At 33.2% G+C, this 23,599-nt stretch overlaps 1 pseudogene; it reads right to left on the bottom strand.

Annotated features, from left to right (window-relative positions):
- Nucleotides 1-11,647: 11,647 nt before the first annotated feature.
- On the bottom strand, nucleotides 11,648-12,980 carry LOC112997683 (soluble inorganic pyrophosphatase 1-like; annotated as a pseudogene).
- Between the last annotated feature and the right edge of the window lie 10,619 nt (nucleotides 12,981-23,599).

Below are 23,599 nucleotides of genomic sequence, written 5' to 3'. Positions count from 1 at the left end.
TGCATTAGTTTTCAATAATACTTCTCTTCATATATAAACTTTTGTATTTGTTCTAGATATCATTGTATCATTGTATAAGTTTTACTTATATGTATGTTTTGAGTTCTTTGGACTTATATTTGTTTTTATGTCTTGAGAAACAACACATACAATAAACTCAATTTGATAAGTTCTAAATATGATTTCAATTTACTACCGCATAATAGCTAATAGTAGTCGCAATAGACAAACTCTGAAATAATTAATTATTTGTAACTTATCATCAATGGGTAGTAAATAAATGTATTTTTAATTATGAATATTATTATCTTATAATCATTTCTTTTGAGGCATTCATTATTTCTAATTATAATAGAAAATTAGATTCATTCTAATATATTTAAGTTTTATAACATTAGTCTTTTTGGAATTGATGACTGTTGTAATTACTTAACTCAGAAAACATACCAAATTTAAATTATATTTTGACATATTAAAGAATGAGTTTTTCTCCATTGAAACAAATCAAAGGCAAAGATATACATTTTGTGTTATACTCGTGGACAATCAACATCCAAATTAATTGAATGAGGACCATTTGTTAAAATAATGAGAGGTAAAAAAATATATTTTGAACATAACCCTTATTAACTCATAGGTGATTTGTGATTTTAGTTACTTTTTTCGTTAAAATTTCATATCATCTTGAAAGAACATTTAACTTTATTAAAATTTATCAAGATTGTAAGACACCAACATACATTAGAGAGAGTTTGTTCAACTTACTTAGTTTAGATATAGATGGAGGAATGTATACCTTTCAACATGTTGCCATGAATAACAAAGGAATAAACAATTACTAATCATGATTAAAAATTGTTTTTAATTACATGCATTGTTGTTGCATCTATTGAATGTGATAGATTCACAACAATTAGTTTAACTATGACCAAAGTTAAACATATTATGAAGTTGAAAAGGATATAATAAACATCAAATTTTGTTTATTTGAATTTATGATAAATCTCATATAACAATTTTCTTATGTTTTTTTAATGGATTGATTTAGGAAGTAGATGTGACTATAATCATCACTAAAGTTTCTTTGAGAAGAACTTATGTCAAGGATGGAACAAGTGTGAAAAAAATTTACTTGAATCCGACTATTAACACATAAGTTCACATTAAATAAATATTATCATTAAAATTCTAAATTTTTGTTTCATACATAGTAAGATTCTTTTATACTAATTAAATATACATGTTTTCTTAATAGAGGTCAAATGAAATGTGTTTTATGTGATGATTATGTGGACATGATCCAACAATTTATGAATAATCACCATATGATTCACGGTTAATTTTAGCTATTCAACTAGACGAAGACTCACATGATACATGGATGGATTGTTGTGTTGCTTAATATGTATTTCTCATAAAATATTTAAGATTATTTTAAAAAATTGCTGTGAATATTTCTTTAATTTTGAGAATATTTTTTTCCTAGGAATACAACATGAAAATATTTTTTTGGATATTTTTTTTAAAAAAATGTATAGTATATCTTATAATACCTTGATTATTTAGCAAGCAATTTAGTATTATTTTATCTAAATAATCAATAAATATATTGCTACCTACTTTGATGCCATAAACTTTGTATATATTAACATTTAGCAAAGTGTGTACTACATTATAGCCTATAAGGATTCTATATTATATCCACATTATTTTTAATTGAGAATCCCACTTATATGTGAGACTCTAAAATGTTTATTGCATCCCATTTTATCCATGTATAATGCCTTTGTAATATGGTACAATTTAGAACTCGTCGAATTGGCCTTTAGGCCATGCTACCACTATCCTATCCTGGTAGCATATACCATAAAAAAGTTGCATAAAATCATGCTAACCAAAATAAAATTGCACCAAAGATCTGGATAAGAGTCTTGATAACTACACCAAGATTTGACTCTCAACAAACATGAACCTTACTTCATACCTGCTTTCTCCTCTCACCTCTAATATATTTGTATTCCACCTACCCTCACACTATCAACATGATAGTAAATATTTACAATCACAATTGTTTGTAGTCCATTGCCAAGTTCCAAGAGAGTAAAATAATTATCTCCACCATCTCTTTCAAGACTCTCCTCTTTGTTATAAAAATAGTTGAATTTATGTTATCCCAAATCACCTATAATGTTGCATAATTTAATAACAAAACAAAAATGACTTCGTAGAACTTAGAGTTCTCCCATGTTTCAATGCCTTCAACATCTTTGTTTTTTTAACATTAAAGGAAAGTACATAGCAAGAAAAGAACCTTGAGATTACAAATCCAAAGAGCAATAACTTCATGGAATATTGAAATAAGCTAGGATCAAACATTCAACTACTAATCCATTTTGAAGATTTGTATTTTTTTTATAATTAGAATGTAAGTTATGCACTATCATTATTAACTAAAACAACCAAATTTGTTTACGTTGGGTGAATTTTATCTATCTAATAATGTAAAAGTAGGAGTCTATCTAATAATGTAATAATATTAATTATATCTATCTAATAATGTAATAGTGGATTTGGGTCCAAAACTTCCTTAACTCTATAGATTCATTTTGTTGTAGTTTATGAAAAAAAAAAGATAATTGAGTAATTTTGAGCACGACTTAATTACAAATCTAATGCATAAAACAACTAATATATATTATCATTGGTCTATATTAGATATATTTGAAGAATGAGTTAAATAAAACCCAACAATAAAGATGATAATTAAAATTGAAATGTAGCATTAAAGAACTTAGGATAATTTTAACCTTATGAATTAAAGAAAGAAAACATGTTGCATAATTTTTATTTTTTATCCTTATGAATTAACTATACTTTGCTTTTGAATTTAAAATTTAATGTATAAGGCATCATATATTATTTTTTTTCATATCCTTAAATGAAGATTTGATAAAAAAGATTAAAAATTAACAATAACAATAACAAACATATATTTAGATAATAAAATATCTTAAAAATTAATAACAAGTAGAGTCTTTCTTCCATCCCATCTCTTTAAAAAAACAAAACATTCATATTGTAGAGTGAAACACTTGCCTTAAAAGCAACAAACATGTAGTTCATCATATTAATGCTTGTAGACTAATTACAAAATTTGAATCAATTAGATAATAAACATCACAAAGCCTATTCACAAACATTATTACCAAAACATAATTTTCAATTTCAAACTTGAACTTAGACTTGAGTCACTTTTTTAATTGATCACATCCAAGATTGTAGTATATGTCACAGGGATTGCAATTTCAATGTTGTAATAAAGAACACATGGGAGTTATAATATATGACAAACAATATTCATTTAATAAAAAAGTAGTATGTGGATTTTTTTATTGAAATCCAATAATATTGGAGAGCTAATTAACCAAACACCTTAGTAAGTTTAAACATATAGGATAAAAGCAGAGAAACATATTGGAGAGACACGTGAAATTAAAGACCAAAGAGCAGAGAAACATATAGAATGATAAAATCATCTGGTTGTCATCCATTTAGACCTATATGTTCAACAAATTTCACACCATTCATGTAAGATAAAAGCATAAGAAATCATAAATTTAGCACAAAAAATATATATAGAAAACTTGTTTTCACATTCACAATTATAGCCATAATATGAAAGCAAATTGGCCACCCCAACCCCATACATAGACAAACTCAAATTTGACAGCAATTCTTCTCTTTTTCTTAAAGTAAAATTAGAAGAACAAATGGATCCATATATACTCTCATGCATATGCAAGAGTTAGACAAAGATGGATTAAGACATTCATCAATATGGAAAAAATAAGTATCATGCATGTTGATGGATAAACAAGAAGACAACTAACCTCTCCTAATTATGTGAATTGTTCATTAAGTAACAATGTGAAACATCTCAAATAACTCCAAAAGCATTTTACAAAGATCCAAAACATGGAGGATTTAATTCCCGGCTCTTAAATTCTATTTTGCAGTTTTGGTCAACTAAGCTTATATCACAATACAAAAAATAACATGAGGAAAATTTAATACTTATGTTATCATGTCTCAATTAATTGAAACCTTTTTATTGGATATGATATGAAGTTGTGGGGCAATATCATCCCATGAAAAAAGACTTCATTTGTTGATGTCGTAGAATTGTTCTTGAGATAGAATTCAAAGTTGAAAGAGACAAGATCTTTATTATATACATTTTCATGTTTGATTGTATATTTCCATGCTTGATTGTTTGTTTTCAAACCAGACATAATTCCAATGCAAGACAGGGGGAACAACTAATAATAAATATAGGAATTAGTGAGAGAATAAGGACAAAAGTTATGAAATTCATGTCAGTTATGATTGAAGGGAGACATTTACAATTGCTAAGTGAATTTGAAATACTTTTTCGAACCAACACCTACAACCAAAGAACATAAACTTTTAAAATATAAAGGAAGAAATTTTGGTAGAATTGTAGAAGTGTTTTAAATCATTGTATCTTTATCTAGTAAAATATTTTTTCGACAAAGCATATATTCATTCACAAACTAAGAAGAAGAAAAAATACATTTTTCAGTAAAAAGTAAAGACATAAGTAAATCCAACAAAATAGCATAGATATCCTCTACATTGAGGTTCAACATTTAAGTGCTACATCCTTTGTTGTTCAAGCCTCTATAAACTCCAACTTCTGAATTCGCATCATTTGGACATGACCTCTATATGATATTGCATAATTGAGGGTGGGATGTTGTAGAGGAAAAGATGGTTATAATATGAATGAGAGATATATATATGGGGTGACAATGAAGACACATGAAATTTTGAGGAGTCTAATGATTAGAGGTCATAATGGATCTCTCCTATACTTAATAGGAGATGAATGGAATTAATCCTCTTGCCTCTCTAGGTCATCATCAAAATGACCCTTTAAATGAACATGACCACTTGCACATTCATCACTATCAATCCAAAAGTTAATTCATCACAAAACATCCAAATAAAATTTGCCGAGGGTTGGACACCTCCAAATCCAATCGTAAAGCACAACAATTCATGGTTAATATCATAATAATTCATATCATGCAACATGCCTTGCCAAGTGGTCATACTCACTTGGTCTTACAACATTTAATCATTACAATTCAACTCATGCAACATGCCTTGCCAAATGGTCACACTCACTTGGTCTTACACATTTAATCATAATAATTCTCAATCAAAGCAAGTAATTAAATCCACAAGTTATACAATTCTACGCATACAAACACTTTCTCATTTGGAATTACGCCTAATCATCTTCTTTTAAAATCAACATTCTCATGGATGTAGAAATCCAATTGAGGCAAACCATATATGTTTATCAAGGTTTTCATATGTAAGGAATTCTATTTTGGACTCAAAATTCTCTAATTCTCCCATTTGGTCATATTTTGAAAATGCCTTGCACTTGGCCTCTAAAGTTCACAAACTTGTTTCCTAAATCCATTTCATGCAAATTCAAAAGCTATGAAAACAAAGCAAGTGAAACATATATATTGCCCTAACTTGAAAATTAATTTCCCAAGGCTAGACATCTCCATATGAAACATATCATGCATGCTTTCATAGGTTTTTGGGGTCAAGGAACTCAAATTTAAACCTTGAATTCACAAATTCAATTTGCAGCAAAGATAGCACCATAGTTAAAAAATACAAGATTAGGGTTTAACATGCAACAATCATCATATAAATGAATTTTAAGTGCATAACAACATAGCATGGATCCTAAGAAATTGAATAATTCTCTCTTACCTCTTTGTTGACACAAAGAAGCAAAGAGATGAGTATGGGTAGCAAGAGATCCTTGAACCTCTCCTAGAGCTTAGTAATGAAAAATGGAGCAAAGAGGTATGTGAGGCTTCTAGTGAGTAGAGAAGAGAAAAAAGGAGACGAGCATAAGAAGAAATTGGGGAAAAAATCACCTAAACCTTTAAGAAACTTGAAACCCCTCAACAATGTAGGAAGAGAGAAGAAAAGGAAAAGAATTTCCCTACAGGGGAGGGATTGAGGTCTCTCTCCCTTTTATAAAGAAAGCTTTAGGTTTTATGAGGGGACCCCACATGTGTGTCCCCTAGGTTTTTTTTCCTCTCTTTTTCCTATTCAAACTAATTACATTTAAGGACTCAAGCTCTCAATTAGTCTCTACTTAATTCTCATTTCTAAATTGGTTTTAAAGTGACATGATCACACACACTTTTCATGATCCTCCAAAGTACATTTCTTGTATATCTATAGGATAATATATTTTACTCTTATTTAAATCAACAATTTTTATTTCAAATTCATTGTTTCCCAAAAAGTGCAACAAAGTCTCGTGATTTGATTTTAGTCAATAAAACTTAGCCACTTTAAGCATTCCGCCTAAAAATTTTGTCATACCATTTCGATATTTAGACAAATGGACATAGAAAACATTTTATCTATTCCCTAATAAAAGAACTTATAAATGCTTAAAAAATAAAATAATTTATAACATTAATTACTCATAAAAACAAAATGGATCAAAGCCATTATGAGGCCTCATCACGTAAAACCCAACACATACAAATAAACAAAAGAAAATGAATGTAAAAAACTTTTTCTATTTCACTTAATTTCAAGCTAGTACAAATTTCATAGTAAGCAACAAATTGAACAATGATCAAAACTTTGATGTCCAACAATGTACAAAGAGACCATAGCACGTTGGAGAGCGTAAAGGATTGTTGAAAAAATACATTAATATCGGTTCAAACACTAAATTGAATGAGTTGAGTCTCTAGATTTACTGACTTTATGATCAAGTTGATGACATCATCACAAGTCAACGACATAACCGATCTGAAGACATGACCAGACCAACCATAGGTATGGTTCCCGATTGAACCGATTAGACTGACTAGTTTGATCCAAGTTTTAAAACACTACCTTGTAGTAGTGATGCCAAAGGAGGAAGATAAAGATAAAAACACATCAATCATCTTGTCTAAATAAGAAGAAATTTGTAACTTCTTCAAACTCATTATACATAAGATCACGAGTCACCTTATTTATAGTGTTAATTCAATTTTAATGTTACATCCTTTTTATTGTTAAGCTTCAACTTTAATATGCTATGTAATAATTCTTGTAAAATTTCATTCTTTGGGAAAATTATAACTCTTTTAAATTTATTATACCTAAAATCATGAGTTACCTAAATTATGGTCTTGATTCAATTTTAATGTTACATCCCTTCACATTTCCCACCTTTAGTTTTAATATTTTATGTAATAATTATTGTGAAATTTCATTCTTTGGAAAAATTATAACTTCTTTAAATTCATTATACCTAAAATCATGAGACACCTAAATTATAATTTTAGTTCAATTTTAATGTTGTATCCCTCAACATTCTTAACCTTCAACTTTAATATGCCGTGTAATAATTGTTGTAAAATTTCATTCTTTGGGAAAATTATAACTCTTTTAAATTTATTATACCTAAAATCATTAGTCACTTAAATTATGGTCTTAATTAAATTTTAATGTTACATCCCTCCACATTCTTAACCTTCTACTTTAATATTTGGTACAATAATTTTTGTAAATTTTCATTCTTTGGAAAAATTATAACTTCTTTAAATCCATTATACCTAAAATCATGAGCCACCTAAATTATGATTTTAATTCAATTTTTTACATCCCTCCACATTCTTAACCTTCAATTTTAATATGCCATGTAATAACTGTTGCGAAATGTTATTCTTTGTCTTTTTGTATGCTAATTCTAGAATATAAGATAGGATATTATTCAAGAAAGTAATTCAATAAAATTATTTTTTGTGTTAAATTAATTCAAGATGTTATTTTTCACTTCTAACTTTTATCCTTCTAAAGATATTTTATATTTCAAAAATGTTATTTATACTGTTTTATTTAATATATATTTTATAGACGCAAAAATAAAATTATAATATTTTTATATTAAAGTCTATAATTAAATTTTTATAATTAATAATTATTTAACATATTGCATTAGTATATGAAGGCTTGTCTTATTAAATTCAACATTAATTTGCACACATATTTATATAATATAATGCAGTAGTGTATGAATTGCAAAAATAACCATAACAATTATCATTAAAATTCTTTCAAGCGAAATTACACATCATATACTGGGAATTGATAATATTAAAAATATAAGTAAACCAACTAGAAAATAATTCATCAATCTTGTTCTAAAAAACTCCAACTTTTATGGATTTTTCTTTTGTAAGATGAATAGCTTGACAACAATCAACCCAACCACCAATAAGTATGCATCAAGAACCACTATCAATCTCCTATATGATTTTGCATGACAATTGTTTCCTAATTGGTCAAATAGAACCACCACATTGTTCTCCTTAGAGAAAGCATGATAACAAAAACCAAATGGCAATACAGGTTACATTAATCATATATTAGATAGCTATTTTTATCCAAAAAAAAGTTTAAAAAAATAAAAATAAAAAAACATACCAATGCACCAGATGAAATATCAGTTGTAGAAACTTTCTTAATTAATTGGTGCATAAACAGATGTCCAACTTTCTTAGCAACATAAGCATAAGAAGAATCTTCATTTAGATTGAGTTTAAAACTATTTGGACCTTTAGGATACATAACTGTGTCATCATATCTATCTTTAACATGCCATATGAAAGTTTTTTCATCAACATATAGAAGGATCAACCAAGCACCTTCCAAGATATCATAAAAATGTTGAATTCGTTCATTATCTTTTATCAAGTAAACTTTATTTTTTTTCTCTCAACTTTAACCTTAAACGCACTCCATAAGGATCCTCCAAATCTACACTACATTGAATTTCATTAAAAAAATGCAAAACAATTAAAATTGGCAACTTGATCTTATCCTGCAATGATATCCGTATAACACACATGTTATAAATGATCACAAATCTAACAAATCAAATAAAATAAAAGAAATACATAAGACCTTACATATCCAAGAGAGATTCACAATGAAAATATGCCATTTTAGATTTTTAATAGATTCTTTAATATCAATTTAATAAAGATAATCTTCCATTTGATTATTAAAATAAAAAAAATAAAATTCATGAATGTATCATATCATATTACATGACAAAAAAATTAAAATGAAAGTTTTTAAAAAAATCAATATAACTAAACCTTGGCACAAAGAAATACTCAAGTATGAAAAGCAAAGTCTTAGATCTAAAAAAATAGTCAAAACCATGGACTCTTATATAAATGAAAATAAGTACACAAAGAATGAAGAGGTTATCAATATGATGAGTAGGAGAATAATTAACATGAATGAATTTAATATGGAGTGGATGCAATTAAAATGAAGATTCAAAGATACAAAAAAAAGAGTGGGAAAATGAAGAGGTTATCAATATGGTGATAGGGGAATAGTTAACATAAATGAAATTCATATGGAGTGAATGTAATTAATGTGGAGGTTTGAGTGGGAAAATGAAGATTGCATAGATAGGTGAAGAAGATTTTGAATGGGAACAACAAAAAAGGAACTTTTATATATGATATAGATAAGAGGAGTCCATACATTAAATGTTATATGATGAATATATAAAAAAGCAAAAAAATGAGAGGCATGAATTTATATATATTAAGATGTGCAATTATAATCCCATTTGGACTTGTGTTGTTTGTTTAGAAAAAAATTCATTATCAATTTTTATTAAATTATATATCCCTATCGTATAAAGAAATTGTCCTTTACTCTTGGATCATTAATCTTTAAGTTTTAATTATGTTTCATATTAAAAAAATTGACAATGTAGTTATTCAAATTGCTACAAGGTTACTAATGATTTAACTAATTATTGATTATTAATCCTCGCAAATTTTTTTGATTATTAATTAATTGTTGCACAAAATTATTTAATTTTTACAAGTATGTTTTATTCTTTGTACAAGAGGGAACTTCCTGTGGTTTGAGCTAATGGTAGTTGGTTTGAGTTATAAAAATAGAAAAAAAAATCAATCTTATGTTTATTCATTTGAAATAATTCAACCGTAATTATTTTAGTTATTTAGTTATTTCTTACGATTTGTTATTTAATACTTTTTTTTATAAATTTATAAATTTCTGGAACAATTTTTTCTTAGTTATTCCATCAAAGTTTAAGTTTTGAATGAATATGCTAACACTCACTTCAAGTTAGCTGATTGATTCTAATATTGAAAAATTGTTAAACATAACATGTAAAAACCTTACTCCCAAAATACCTGTATACATATAAACAAGATTTGGTTTTCTAAACTTCTACATAGGTTACAATTTTTACCTTATTTTTAACACATGATCCACCTATAAATGACTATCATATTCTTTTGAATTCTTTGACTAGAAGACAATTGTTCTTAGTAGATAGAAGTTCAACATCCAGTGTTTTTAACCGTGAAAGTGATTTTATTGTAATTGAAATATGTCATGAAAATAGAATCTTGAAAATGTTCAATTATGGTGAATACATATTTAAATGATGAGGTTAAACATCCTATATTAATTGATTTTATATAATTCATATGTATATTATCAATATTTTTTAAAACTCAATTTACTTCACTAATTAGAGAGTGGTAAAAAAAAGTGGAATTTTCTCACAATGGAGATGCTGTTTTGTTGCTTGAACAACCTGTAACCACATCTAAATTGATTTCATTGATTAAAAATCAAGATTAAGGTTCAACTTTTGCACAAAAACATTATCTTCAATAACTACAAATATGCTTATTTATAGAAAATTGAAGTTGGATGAAGAATTGATGGATGATGATAACATCAATTTAGATGAAAATGTCTAGATAAACTTCACAAATACATTATTGGAACAAACAATAAATAACATGATTTACTAATATGTTTGTAGAATTTTTACTTTCTTGCTTTACCTCACTTGAATTTAACTACATATTGATGCTATGGTCTTGTGTTTGTATGCTAAACAAAATTATAATCATGTTAACAATTTTTCCAGGTACTACAAGAAAAATGACCTATGCCTACGGAAAAAAATTGTCACTATAAATAAAAAATTCGTAGGTAAATGTATGATAGACTTTGTCCTACGGACGGCATATAATGACGGTTAATTGTTTGTCACTATAGGTTTTACCTACTATGTATAATGTGTAGGTAAAAGTCATTAACTTCTACTTACATCTCCTAACTATAGGTAAAAGTCTTTAATATATACTTATCATCTGTAGGTAAAAACCATATAATAATAATAATAAATCTTCTAGCTATGCTCCCTGCTACTTACCCGTTCATATGCGTTTTTTAATTATCATGTGGAAAATGACATTTAAATTGGAAGAATATGTAAATATACTACTTTGAACATATCTATAGGCCTTTCTTTTTAACTAAATTGATGGTCTTCGTTTGCAAATCATGCAAAATAGAGAAACCATGTTTGAATAATTTGTCAAACATCATACAAAAAGAGCATTTTCCCCAACCTGCCGGCTACCAAGTAAATGTGTGCGCCTATCATCAATAGGTAGAAATCGAAGTAAGAAACAAATGAAATAACCTAAAAACCAAAATATACTTAATATATAAAACTAAGAAGAAGGATACAATCTTCAAAGAAATGTCGGATCTCGGAGATGCGTGAGGTACAAGTTCTTTATAGTTGGTAAAGTGCTTATATTCTAGGTCATCAGCACACACTGCAATGATTTTATCATCTTTCTCTCCCTGTGTTGAGCCAAATGTCAATACCACATTATATTTGTATTTGTTATTGTGGAAATGGTTGGTTTTATTGGCTAAGAAAGCAATAAATTAATTCAGTACCCCGTCAATCATGGGCATCAGTACAATGGCCCTGGCTCGCAGGAAACATCCAGGAAGAACTGGCTCCTATCAAAACAATGCAGAAACAATTCTTAATTAAATAGCCATTGCCTATTCAACAATTTAAGGCATTCTACATTTACACAATTTTACACATGTCTATAGAATATTATAAACAATATTTAATGCTTCTTGTGTAAAATATATGAATTTGAAAATGGTACTAATTTACCTGCATGAGAACCAAAACATCAATTGGATCATTGTCTTCACACAGTGTGCGAGGGATAAAACCATAGTTATATGGATAAACAAATGATGAATACAAAACCCGATCAACCTGTGAATTATTCAGAAATCGTAAGCATAAAGATAGATGGGTATGGGGGAAAAAATCATCTGGAAAATTTGTTTCAAGATATAGCAGTAGGGGCTTCCATTCCAGTAACCAGGTAATTGGTTTGTACCTTAATCAATCCAGTCTTTTTGTCAAGTTCATACTTAACCTTGCTTCCTTTAGTGATCTGCACAACCTATAGCCATTGAACAAGCAGAAACACCCTTTTACCAGAAAACTAGTTGCAAATCAAGAATGGAATTATACAAGTGTGGTGTCATCATGCAATTGTTGTACGACGATCGAGAAGTTAAGTTATTGGAGACTAAAGTTACAAAAAGATTCAATAGCACCTAGTACAGTATTGCACTAGTGGAATGACTGCTTGCAGAACAGACACTCCATAAAATAAATGTTGAAAATAATATATAGCTTCATCTTTAACGTATAAATAGTAATAGATGACACAATGAGGCAAAAAGTATTCTTCCAAAGCAGAAGATGAGAACTTACACAATTGAAAATTTGAGGAGCCTTAGGTCCTGCATATGAAAATTAAGTAGTTTTGAAATATGATTTAAATCTTAACTATACTACATGAACAAGCAATAATATCAACAAAGTTACCAATTTCTAGATCATGCCAAGGATGGGCAGCTACTGATCTCCTTGACAATGATGAAAGAATCCTTTCATTCAAATAGAGAACTGGACGGTTTTCTCCATCTTCTTCACCATTGTCACTCATCTTTAAAAACATGGCATAGAAATAGAAAAAAGAAAATGTGAGATGAAAAAATGATGCCAAACTTGATGCATGAAAAAACATCAAATATGTTACAAAGTAAAGAAGTGGCTAATCACATTAGAGATAAGGTATTAAAGCACAATTTCTTAACAAATAATCCAAAACTTAACATTCCACCAAACCACAAAAGTATATTTTATTAACATTTCTTTTTGTAGTATATTTTATATTTGTGCCCCACCCAATATCCCTGCAAGTAAGAAGTAGCCTTTTCGGAACACATTTTATTTATATAAAAGCAAATCTAGTTAATGACTTGTATAGATTAGTTCTCTGCATACCTTTGGTATATTTGTTAGCCATTATAATCATAGTCTTGACCCAAGTTAGGAAATCACTAGCTTGTAGTTATCTTCCTTTTCTTTTTGTTGAAATTATAATAATTAAATAGCAACTAGATTGAATTCAAAACCTGGTTCCATAAATTTGTGTCTCATTGACAGGAGGAACATCGAGAAATATAAGGCGAGTCTTCTTTGGGGAAGGTGGGGGCAAGGGATGGCCTCAAGTCTCTATAATGCTCCACCACTCTCCCAATGAAAAGTTGAGAACTTCCTAAAATAAGTCATCATAGTATTATGATCAATATTTATAACTTTGAAGCGAGAAGACTTACATTTTCTTTTGAGTGATCCCATGAAAAGAAACGAGTGAAAAAGGTGGCTCATGACCTTCTGTTACAATATAAGTAGGGATGTTCAGGGATAGGCCTTCAACAAGGACATCCATTTCCAGAAATTTCTGCTCATTACAATATCCATTGTAAGAAAAACATATGGCATGAAACAGTAAGTCCATATAACATTAAAATCATAGAGTTTGATCACATGACTCATTTTATAGATGAATAAGAACTAGTTCCTAAGATGAGACTATCAAATAATTAGTGAATAATGAATAATGGAGAAACAACTGTCAAACTTGGCTCTTCATGAATTAGATGTATAAACAATGACTCCTTGTATAGTATAGAGGCATTTTCATGAAGCACTTGGATGCATTGGCAAAGAGTTCTAGGGGTTGTGGTTGAGATCCACTCATGCAGGAAAAAAATAGAAGAAGTACAAAGTAATTATAGCATATGTTAATGGTGAGAATTCAAATGTTAGCAAAGTATTGAAAAGGAATGACTAAATGAAGACCATATAAAAGTGAAATGACATACTGATTCAAATATGTATGTGTGAAAACATCATAGTGTGACAATTAGCGTAAAAGCTATCAGTGAGTTCAATATAGATACCAAGCCAAGATTAAGAGCTTCTTGTTTTGATTTGACAGTCGAATGTAAGCCAACCCACACATAAATCTCTCTTTGGCAATCAAGCAATAAAACATCTTCAGTTATTAAGTCACCCTGTGTATAGTTATATATCTCTTTGACCTGGAATATTATATCAAGGCCATCATTAATCACATTAAAATAATGCAAACAAATGTGGGTCATCTATGAATCCTTGAATTTCTTTTCCCTTTGAATTTTTCTATTCAATAAGAACAAAATATTGAAATAGTTAGTAATAAATTTAGAAGATAAAAAAGGATTCAATAGCTATGCTTGAATGCCTTCATAATTGCTATCCATTTTTCTGGTAATTAGAGATAAGATATATTAAAAAGGGCTTCACTATGGATAAAGTCATAATCATTAAAACTTACTTGATCAACTTGGATGGCCTGCATATATTCACTGAGTTGATGACGTAAACAATGTCATAAAACTATAACAAATACTGTATCCCCAATCTGCAGAATATCAAGTGTGTTTGAGTTAAATGAAAGAAATAGAAAAGATGAAAATAAAATATATATTTTTTAATTAAAGTAGAATATAAAAGATAAGTATCACATAAAAAGTATAAAATTTATCTCCTTCTAGCCTAAACCAAATACATCTACAAAATATCTCTAATAATAGAACGTTCATAGAAACCGGTGTGCGGTGGAACAAAAACCCACTCATTCATTTTAAAACCCATTTTCAGTGTTTCCTTCTCCTGCTTCCATTCCTTTTCATCCTTCAGGTCAATTGATTTTTGTTATTATGCGTCTTGTGTAGTATGTTGTATATTGTTCATATTTTCCTCACTTATTATTCAAAAAGCATTTTCCTAATATAAGGTTGCCACAACTTGGAACTGCTCTGTCATGTGGATAGTTTTTGAGTGCCAGGGGATATGGAATGATAAGTTTTAACACTATGGACGAAGAATTGGAGGTTGGTGAGGGTGTGCAACATCAAACCAAAAATGAGGGATATTCACTAAACCCTGAATTCCCCAAAACATTAAAACCCCAAGAAATACACACTACCTATTCCCACATCCCTCAAGATAAGAATGTGGTTGAAGCAAGTGAACAACAATTATAAATCAATATCACATATTCAATATAAATTTCAACATGCAAAAAATAAAAAAAGAGCATAAATCATATCAAATGCGACACGAACAGAGCATAGTTCAAACAGAAAACACACCAGAGGTTCACCGGGAAGCACAAAGATGCAATTGGTGCATCCAAGCATAAGCTCCAACGTAATCAGAGGCCGAACATTGACGGCAACTCGAACACACCGCGCATCGGAATTTTCCATCTCCAACCAATCCGAATCAGCCTCGAGGCTGGAAACCCTAAAATCCAATCAAAACGTAGAAATTAAAATAGTCTTAAAGTATTCAAATAAAAATAAAAATAAAGCTACTTTGATGAGGAAAAGTGACATATTAAAATCATCGCCAAAGGAATTAATTACGAGCAAATATATCAGCAATTACAATAATGCAATTCAAAGAGAAACATTTTGTCGGTAGGGAAAAGAGGGGAAAAACCGATTCATACAAAACGTTGAACAATTTAATTGAGAAATGGAAAATTGAGGAAAAGCTAAAGTGAGGTGAAAATGCAGTAGATCGAGGAACGAGAACAAAGTACATTGCACATCGGCAAAAGCAGGGGCACTAGCTGTCCGATTATGGAAGAGGTAGAGACGACATTTTGGGAGGAGAGCTTGAGATCAAATGGCGATAAACCCTAGAGAAGAGAGAAGAAAAGACAATGAGAGTGGCAGTGACGGAGAGGAAGAGAGCGTTGCTTTGCTCCGTGATTGTGATTTGATTGGTAGAGAGAGAACGTGCAAAAAGAAGGTCCTTTTTGGTTTTTTGGGTACCCTATTTTTTTGTCTGAAACTTAGGCTTTGGTTTGTTTCACGGTAACCCTAAAATGCAATCAAATCCTAAAATCTGAATCAGAATTTTTCATTTGAGATTGAGTATTTACTAAAAAAACAAGAGACTAGTATTCAAATTCAAATAGTCTTAAAGAGTTTTACCTACAACAACAATGGTAGGTATAAGACTTTTGAGGTTATACCTACACCAACCAATTATAGGCACAGGTTGTATGAAGTTTTATCTACATCACGTAGTTGTAGGTATAAATTTTTTAGAATTTTGCCTACACGGTGCCTACACGGTGCTTTTGTAGGTAGTAATTTTTTTGAGTTTTACCTACACTAATCAATCATAGCCACAAGTGTTTTTGGAGTTTTACCTACACAATCTAGTTGTAGGTAGAAGTATTTTTTTAGTTTTAATGAACTTGCCTACACCAAATAATGGTTGGTACAAGTGGTTGGGTTTGACCTATATTAGTCAATTGTAGGTAAAAGTATTTTTGAGATTTACCTACACTAATTCATGTCCGTAGGAAAAATGTTGTCTGTCATACCCTAATTTCGTCCGGGGACCTTTGCTTGATGACATGCGACCTTTCTTTGGTCCTTGTGAGGTGCTTGGCACCCATCATTAGGCAATTTGTGAAATTCCGGGACATGCCGAAAAACAAAAGAAAATATTGATGCACAATCCGTAAGGTTCCGTGACACACCGGAAATCAAATGGAAGCATCGTTGCACAGTTAGTGAGGTTCCGTAACATTCCGTAAGTCAAAAAGGGGATGATTATGTAATCCACAAGGTTCCGTAACATTACGGAAAGAAAACGAGTATCGTTACGAAATTCGTAAGTTTCCATAACTTTACGAAAAAAGAATCACAAAAAAAAGCAGGGGGGTGTACTTAGTAAAAATGGGGGTGCAAATAGCACCCAGGCCCACTTGGGCCCTCCAGAATATTCCTCCAGAAGGTTGTTGCTTCTGGAGGAAGCAACCTGGCTCGCCTGGGCGAGCTGGGCGGCAACCATCTCCCCTATTTTGCTATAAATAGGGGAGGAAGTGAAGAAGAAAAGGGTTCAGCCCCTTAGGCACTTCTCTCTCTTTCGAATTTGCTTGGAAAAATTGTTTCCGTGAAGAAAATCTAAGCCGAGGCGCTTCCGAAACGTTTCCGTAACGTTTTCCGTGAGGAATTTCACAAAGGTTTCGACCGTTCTTCGACGTTCTTCATTCGTTCTTCATCGTTCTTCGATCTTCAACGGGTAAGTACCTCGAACCAAGCTTTTCGATTCATTCTATGTACCCATGGTGGTCCACATTGTGTTTCGTGTATTTTTATTCTCATTTCATTTACTTTTTATACCCCCTTTTGACGTGCTTAAGCCATTTTACTTAAGTCATTGCTCGATTAACCTAAAAATAAAATAAATTTCCACCGAACGTTTGAATTGTATTATCCGTTAACTTCGGTTAAAATGAATTCCGACCGTTCGGTCGTGCCGTAACCACGTTGGAAATCAAAAAGAGGTAAAATAATAATATAATAATAAAATATGTTTCTTAGTAAAATAAAGCGGAAAATCAATCGGACGTTTTCTCTTTGGGATTTCTCATTCTTAATCGAATTGACTAATAACTAAGGTGAAACTAAGGCTAAAATCAAACTCGCCTAGTCAAGCTCGTCCACAAAAATAGGTTTTTGAAGTTTGTCATTTCAATTTCTCACTAAGTAAAATGGATCATTTTCAAGGTCCAACGCCTTAAAATGATCACCCCTTAAAGTAAAAAAGAATCATTTGATAAGAAAGAACTACGTAGGTCTGATTTTCTCATCCCAATTGAGGAATACGTAGGAGCAAAGGGAAACACCCTTGTCGACCACAAAAAAGGAAAAATATAAAAAGGGTATAAAGGATATAAAGACATAAAAAGGGAACATAAAAATCAAAGTCACGTTTGCACATTCGATTAAAGGCTGCCGTCCCTTGGGACGGACGTGTGGGGTGCTAATACCTTCCCTGTGCGTAAATACAACTCCCGAACCTTTCGCTTAAAAGTTCGTAGATCGCGTCTTTTCCGGTTTTTCCGACGTTTTCCTCAAATAAACGTTGGTGGCGACTCCGCGCGTATTCCTTTCGTGGAACACGCATCCTGCGAGTCACGCGTCGCCCTCCCGCCGAAGGGTAGGTTGCAACAGTTGGCGACTCCACTGGGGACTGTTTTTAGAGAGTTAGGCCATTTAATCTTGTGCAATGTTTAACCATGACTTACTCCTTTGTTGGTTTCCCTTCATTATGTTCTTGTATATATAACTCTTTGATGCTTTTAGTGCATTTTTTTTGTATGCTTGAGGTAAATATTTATTCATTTGATGTACACAAACACTAACACTATTTGCACACACGGTGAGTTGAAAAAAAGGGGCCCTATACCCGGGTTCGTGGGAACATAAGGAGTGAAGGTGAATCCGTGATCATGCTAGGTCTTTGACTTGCTTGATTACAGTGAACCCTCATCTAGAGTTTTTCTCTTTGAAAACATATTATTGCTAGTAGTCCCTACTGCTGCAGTATGTTCTTCGAAGGGGATGATACCTCTAGAAACCATCAAGAGAGATATGACTACCTTGGGGGTTATCACTAAAAGCCTAGTTAGCTCTCTCCCTTATAGGTCCCTTAAATAGGGGCACGGAGCAAACACGCTGCGTGCCATTTTTCACACTGCCATGCATAAGTATCATATACCCTTTTGCTTATATTTGTTTGTGAATATTGTCCTACTATGTACATCCCAGTGTTGTGCCTTTCGCATATGCATCATGCGTGGGTTTCGTCTTTGATCCCCTCACTTTAGCAAACCGACGGAGGGTCCGTGTCGCCTTCTTAAAAACATACGTTGGGTGCCACACTGCCCAAATGTTGTATCCAAGAAGGAAACAATTTCTCGGGCTCCCGTATTCGTAAATTGCATCTGTGTCATATGCATTTCTTCATGCATTCATCCATTCCACCCATGATAGATGTCGGAGTTTTGATTCGCACTAGATTTTATTTCACTTTAGTAAAACATGGGATCGAGTCAAAAGCCTTCGCTTAAAAAGAGGTTCTATCAAGTCAAAATCAAGAGCTTAGAGGTCACTAGTTTACGAGAGTTGGGGCAGTTAATGGGTCAACTTCAACGACAAGCCTTCTACAAAGCCTACGGTAAGATTTGGGACCTAGCTATGGTAGAAGTCTCCATGGAACCGATTGCATCCCTTTCCTAGTATTATGACCAGCCCCTAAGGTGCTTCACATTCGAGGACTTCCAGCTAGTGCCGACTGTGAAAGAGTTTGAAGAAATCCTGGGATGCCCACTGGGAGGAAGGAAGCCATATCTTTTCTCTAGGTTCTATCCTTCCACGACAAGAGTTGCCAAGGTAGTGAAAATCTCAGCACAAGAGTTGGACCGGGTAAAGCAAAATAGGAATGGGGTAGTCAGAGTACCAAGGAAGTATTTGGAGGAAAGGGCAAAGGCCTTGGAAAATCAAGGCAAATGGGCTTTCTTTTATTGACATCTTGGTGCTTTTGATCTTTGGAGTTGTCCTCTTTCCGAATATGGAAGGGTTAGTGGACCTAGCAGTGATTGACGCTTTCCTCGCCTTTCATCATGGCAAGGAAAGCCCGGTCGTCGCCATTTTGGCCATGTATGACACGTTCGACCGGGGAGGTGAAAAGAGTGGCGCAAGAATTGTTTGTTGTGCACTGGCTCTCTATGTGTGGCTGGTTTCACACCTTTTTCTCCAAGAAGGAAGGAAGAGTTAGGATTCTATCTTCATACGAAGGATGTCCAAATGTTCCCTTGATGGAACAAGGGGTTGTATTAATTATAATCCCGTCCTCGCCATAAGACAGCTTGGCTACCCCATGAGAGAAGTGCCATCAGACGAAAGCATCACGCCTTTCATCGCATGGGGTTTCAGTGACCACAACGCGGGGATACTCCAAGGAGTTCGCAAGGCATGGGATGCGGCGTGAAGAAAGGACAGAGAGCTTAGGGGAAGCAGTAATGGGATCATCGGCGGCTATCATAAGTGGCTGAGAGTCCGAACACAAGGATTGGATTGGCTCCCAAATCTAAAGACTGTGAGAGACGATGAGGTTAAGGCTTCGGAAGAAAGTGATAAGGTACAAGCCCTAAAGGCAGAGCTTGAAAGAGCCCGAGTAGTCGAAGAGAAGTTCAAGTCCATAGCCATCAAAGTCTGAAAAGAGTATGATGAACTAAGGGACGTCAATATGGCCACAGCTGAAGCCTTGGAACGAGAAACCAAGAAGGCCCAAAAGGAAGAACACGACCAAAGCAAAGTTTTGAGGGGCTTTATAGGGCAGCAATAGTGAGCTCAAGCTCCGAAGAGGTGAAAGGAATCATCACGGGTCAAAGGCATGATCTTGAAGGACGAGCTAAAGGCTTGCCTTAGGTCGAAAAGAAATTTGTCCCAACAGTTAAGCGAGACTGAAGGGAATATGTGGGCCATCATCGATGAGTGCAAAGAAAAGCTAAATCTAGCGGCGACTCACGAGCAAAGGCTAGAGGATGAGTACGCCAAGATATCAGCAGAAAGGGAAGCAAGGGAAAGGGTAATTGATTCATTGCACCAAGAGGCAACAATGTGAACGGACCGATTTGCTCTTACTTTGAACAGGAGTCAAGAACTTCCCCGATTGCTAGCCAAGGCCAAAGCAGTGGCGGACACCTACTCCGCCCCCGAGGAGATCCACGGACTTCTCAGCTATTGTCAGCATATGATAGACTTAATGGACCATATGATTAGAAACTGCTAGGAAGTTTGTATTGTCGCTCAAATCTTGACTAGTTATAACTTTTTGAAAAAAAATGAGTTTATCCCACGTTTTTACTCCAAAAAATCAGTGCGAATCAAGTCACTCCCACATTTTATCTCTAGCATGCATTGTATGTTGGTCTCATCCTTTGTCACGGGAAGCCGGAAGGTCCATATCACCTTCTTAATTGTACACATGGGGCACTGCACCCCCAAATGTGCAAGTAAGAAGAGATAATTTTCCGGGCTCTCGTGTCCGTAAAATGCATTCATATCATGCATCGCATAAGCATCTCTTCATAACATCATAATGAACATATCGTTCCTGCATTTGTCCGTTATCATATTCCAGCCTCACATTTTGCATGAGTCATGGCATCATCATGCATATGCGTTCAACAAGCTTTTTGATCTGCAAAATTGCATACCATTTGTTTTCATGTTTGCTCATCCTTGTGTTTTCCTCTACAAAAACAAAAAAGGGGAAGCGTGAAACTTCACACTACATTCTTAGTTGCATGTGTTAGGCACCATGAGCCAACCATGTTGGGATCATAAACCCATTTCTAAAAATAAAAAAAAAACACACAACAACAAAACAAAATAACTGAACATGGTACCTAAATGCATGGTTAACTAGGAAAAGGTGTTTCTTCGGGCATCTCAATTTCATAATTACATTTTCCATGCATAGCTTAAAGTATGCCCGAGTCATTCATCCCTATGAGATGTTGTTGAAGTATTGGCAATCAGAATTGTCATTCCTTGGATTATAGGGTTGAACCAAGCTCATGCTTTTATAAAAAGGTTCATCAAGTCAAGTTGAAATATGGAAGTAACCGTCTTGCAAAATTGGGGCAAAAGATTAATCGAGTCACATCACTACTTCGTCTACTGCCAAACATATTTAGGATTGTTGATGTCCTTGTTACTTCCAGTTTCACCTTGACAAAGATGTCATGGACCATGTTGAAAATCTAAACTGATTCAACCCCATATCCTGCGTAAAAATTCGCAATACTTCAACTGTACATCATTCGCATGCATCCATGCTTTTCATTGGTTGCATTGCTCATTGCATTCTTTCCTTGAAAAATAAAATAAAATAAAATAAAATGAACTTAATCATTGTTATAAAAAAAGAAAAGGACACGCTTTACGACGCCCTTACCGAACTCGTGCTAGAGCTAGAGTAATGGGTGAAGCAGAGGAGGTGCAAGAGAAGATGAAGGCCGACATGGAGGCCATAAAAGAGCAAATGACCACAATGATGGAGGCCATGATGAGCATGAAGAAGATAATGGAAGCCAATGCGGTTATAGTTGCCGCTACTAGCGCTGTCGCTAAGGTGAACCCGATGCTCCCATCTGGCCTCAAGCAAATGAATCATCCAACCTCAAATATGGTAGGCAAAGATTTGGGAAGTACGAATGACCCCATGATGTGCAAATTCAAAACAAGCACGCCTTCCCGCCATATGGCTTGCCTCCCAAACTATACACCACCCAATGTGGCGTACATTCCCAATGGGGATGTCAATAACTCCACTCCCATACTCATTAAGAGCCAACAACCTCAATCTGATCATGCACATGTCTCTCGACCCATGGAGGAGACACATGAAATTCCCCACCACAATCTAGCCAACTTCGAGCCTTGCCTCGGATATGCCACTGAAGGGCAAGCAGTTGGTGGTATACCCCTGCAAAACACTTTGGAGGGCCCTCAGTGTCACCCACAACCACAACCCTCACATTCCACAGCGGTTAAAAACCCTCATGCTATGGCAGAAATGGGAAAGAGGAAAGGCTCAGGGCCATTGAAGGAGGTAAAGATTATGCCTTTGCTAACCTAGAAGAGTTGTTCCTAGTACCCAATATCATCACCCCTCCCAAGTTCAAGGTGCTAGACTTTGACAAGTACAAGGGGACTACTTGCCCCAAGAACCATCCAAAGATGTATTGTCGGAAGATAAGGGCATACGCAAAGATGAGGAACTGCTAATACATTTCTTCCAAGAAAGTCTTACTGGGGTAGTTGTTACCTGGTACACTAACTTGGAACCTTCCTGAGTCCATACTTGGAAGGACCTAATGGTTGCCTTTGTTAGGCAGTATCAGTACAATTTTGATATGGTTCCGGATAGGATGCAACTACAAAACATGTGCAAAAAGGGGGATGGATCTTTCAAAGAACACGCCCAAAAGGTGGAGGGATCTGGCGACTCAAGTAGCACCCCCAATAAATAGAGAAAGAGATTATCACAATGATAGTAGACATGTTACCAGTGTTCTACTATGGAAAATGGTGGGTTACACACCTTCAAGCTTTGCGGATTTGGACTTCGCCAGCAGAAGGATCAAAGCGGGTCTGAAAAGAGGCAAATTTAATCATCCCACTTGGACGAATGAGAAAACTGGGGCAAATGAAGAGGGTGAGAATAAGGGAGAAGCCCATGTTGTGACTGCCATTCCTATACAGCCAAGTTTCCCACCAACCCAATAATGTCATTACTCAGCCAATAACCAACCTTCTCCTTACCCACCACCCAGTTATCCACAAAGGCCAT

This window comes from Glycine max, chromosome 18 (genome assembly GCF_000004515.6).
Source record: "Glycine max cultivar Williams 82 chromosome 18, Glycine_max_v4.0, whole genome shotgun sequence".
Classification (NCBI taxonomy): Eukaryota; Viridiplantae; Streptophyta; class Magnoliopsida; order Fabales; family Fabaceae; genus Glycine; species Glycine max.
This window is presented reverse-complemented; position numbering and strand designations above follow the sequence as displayed.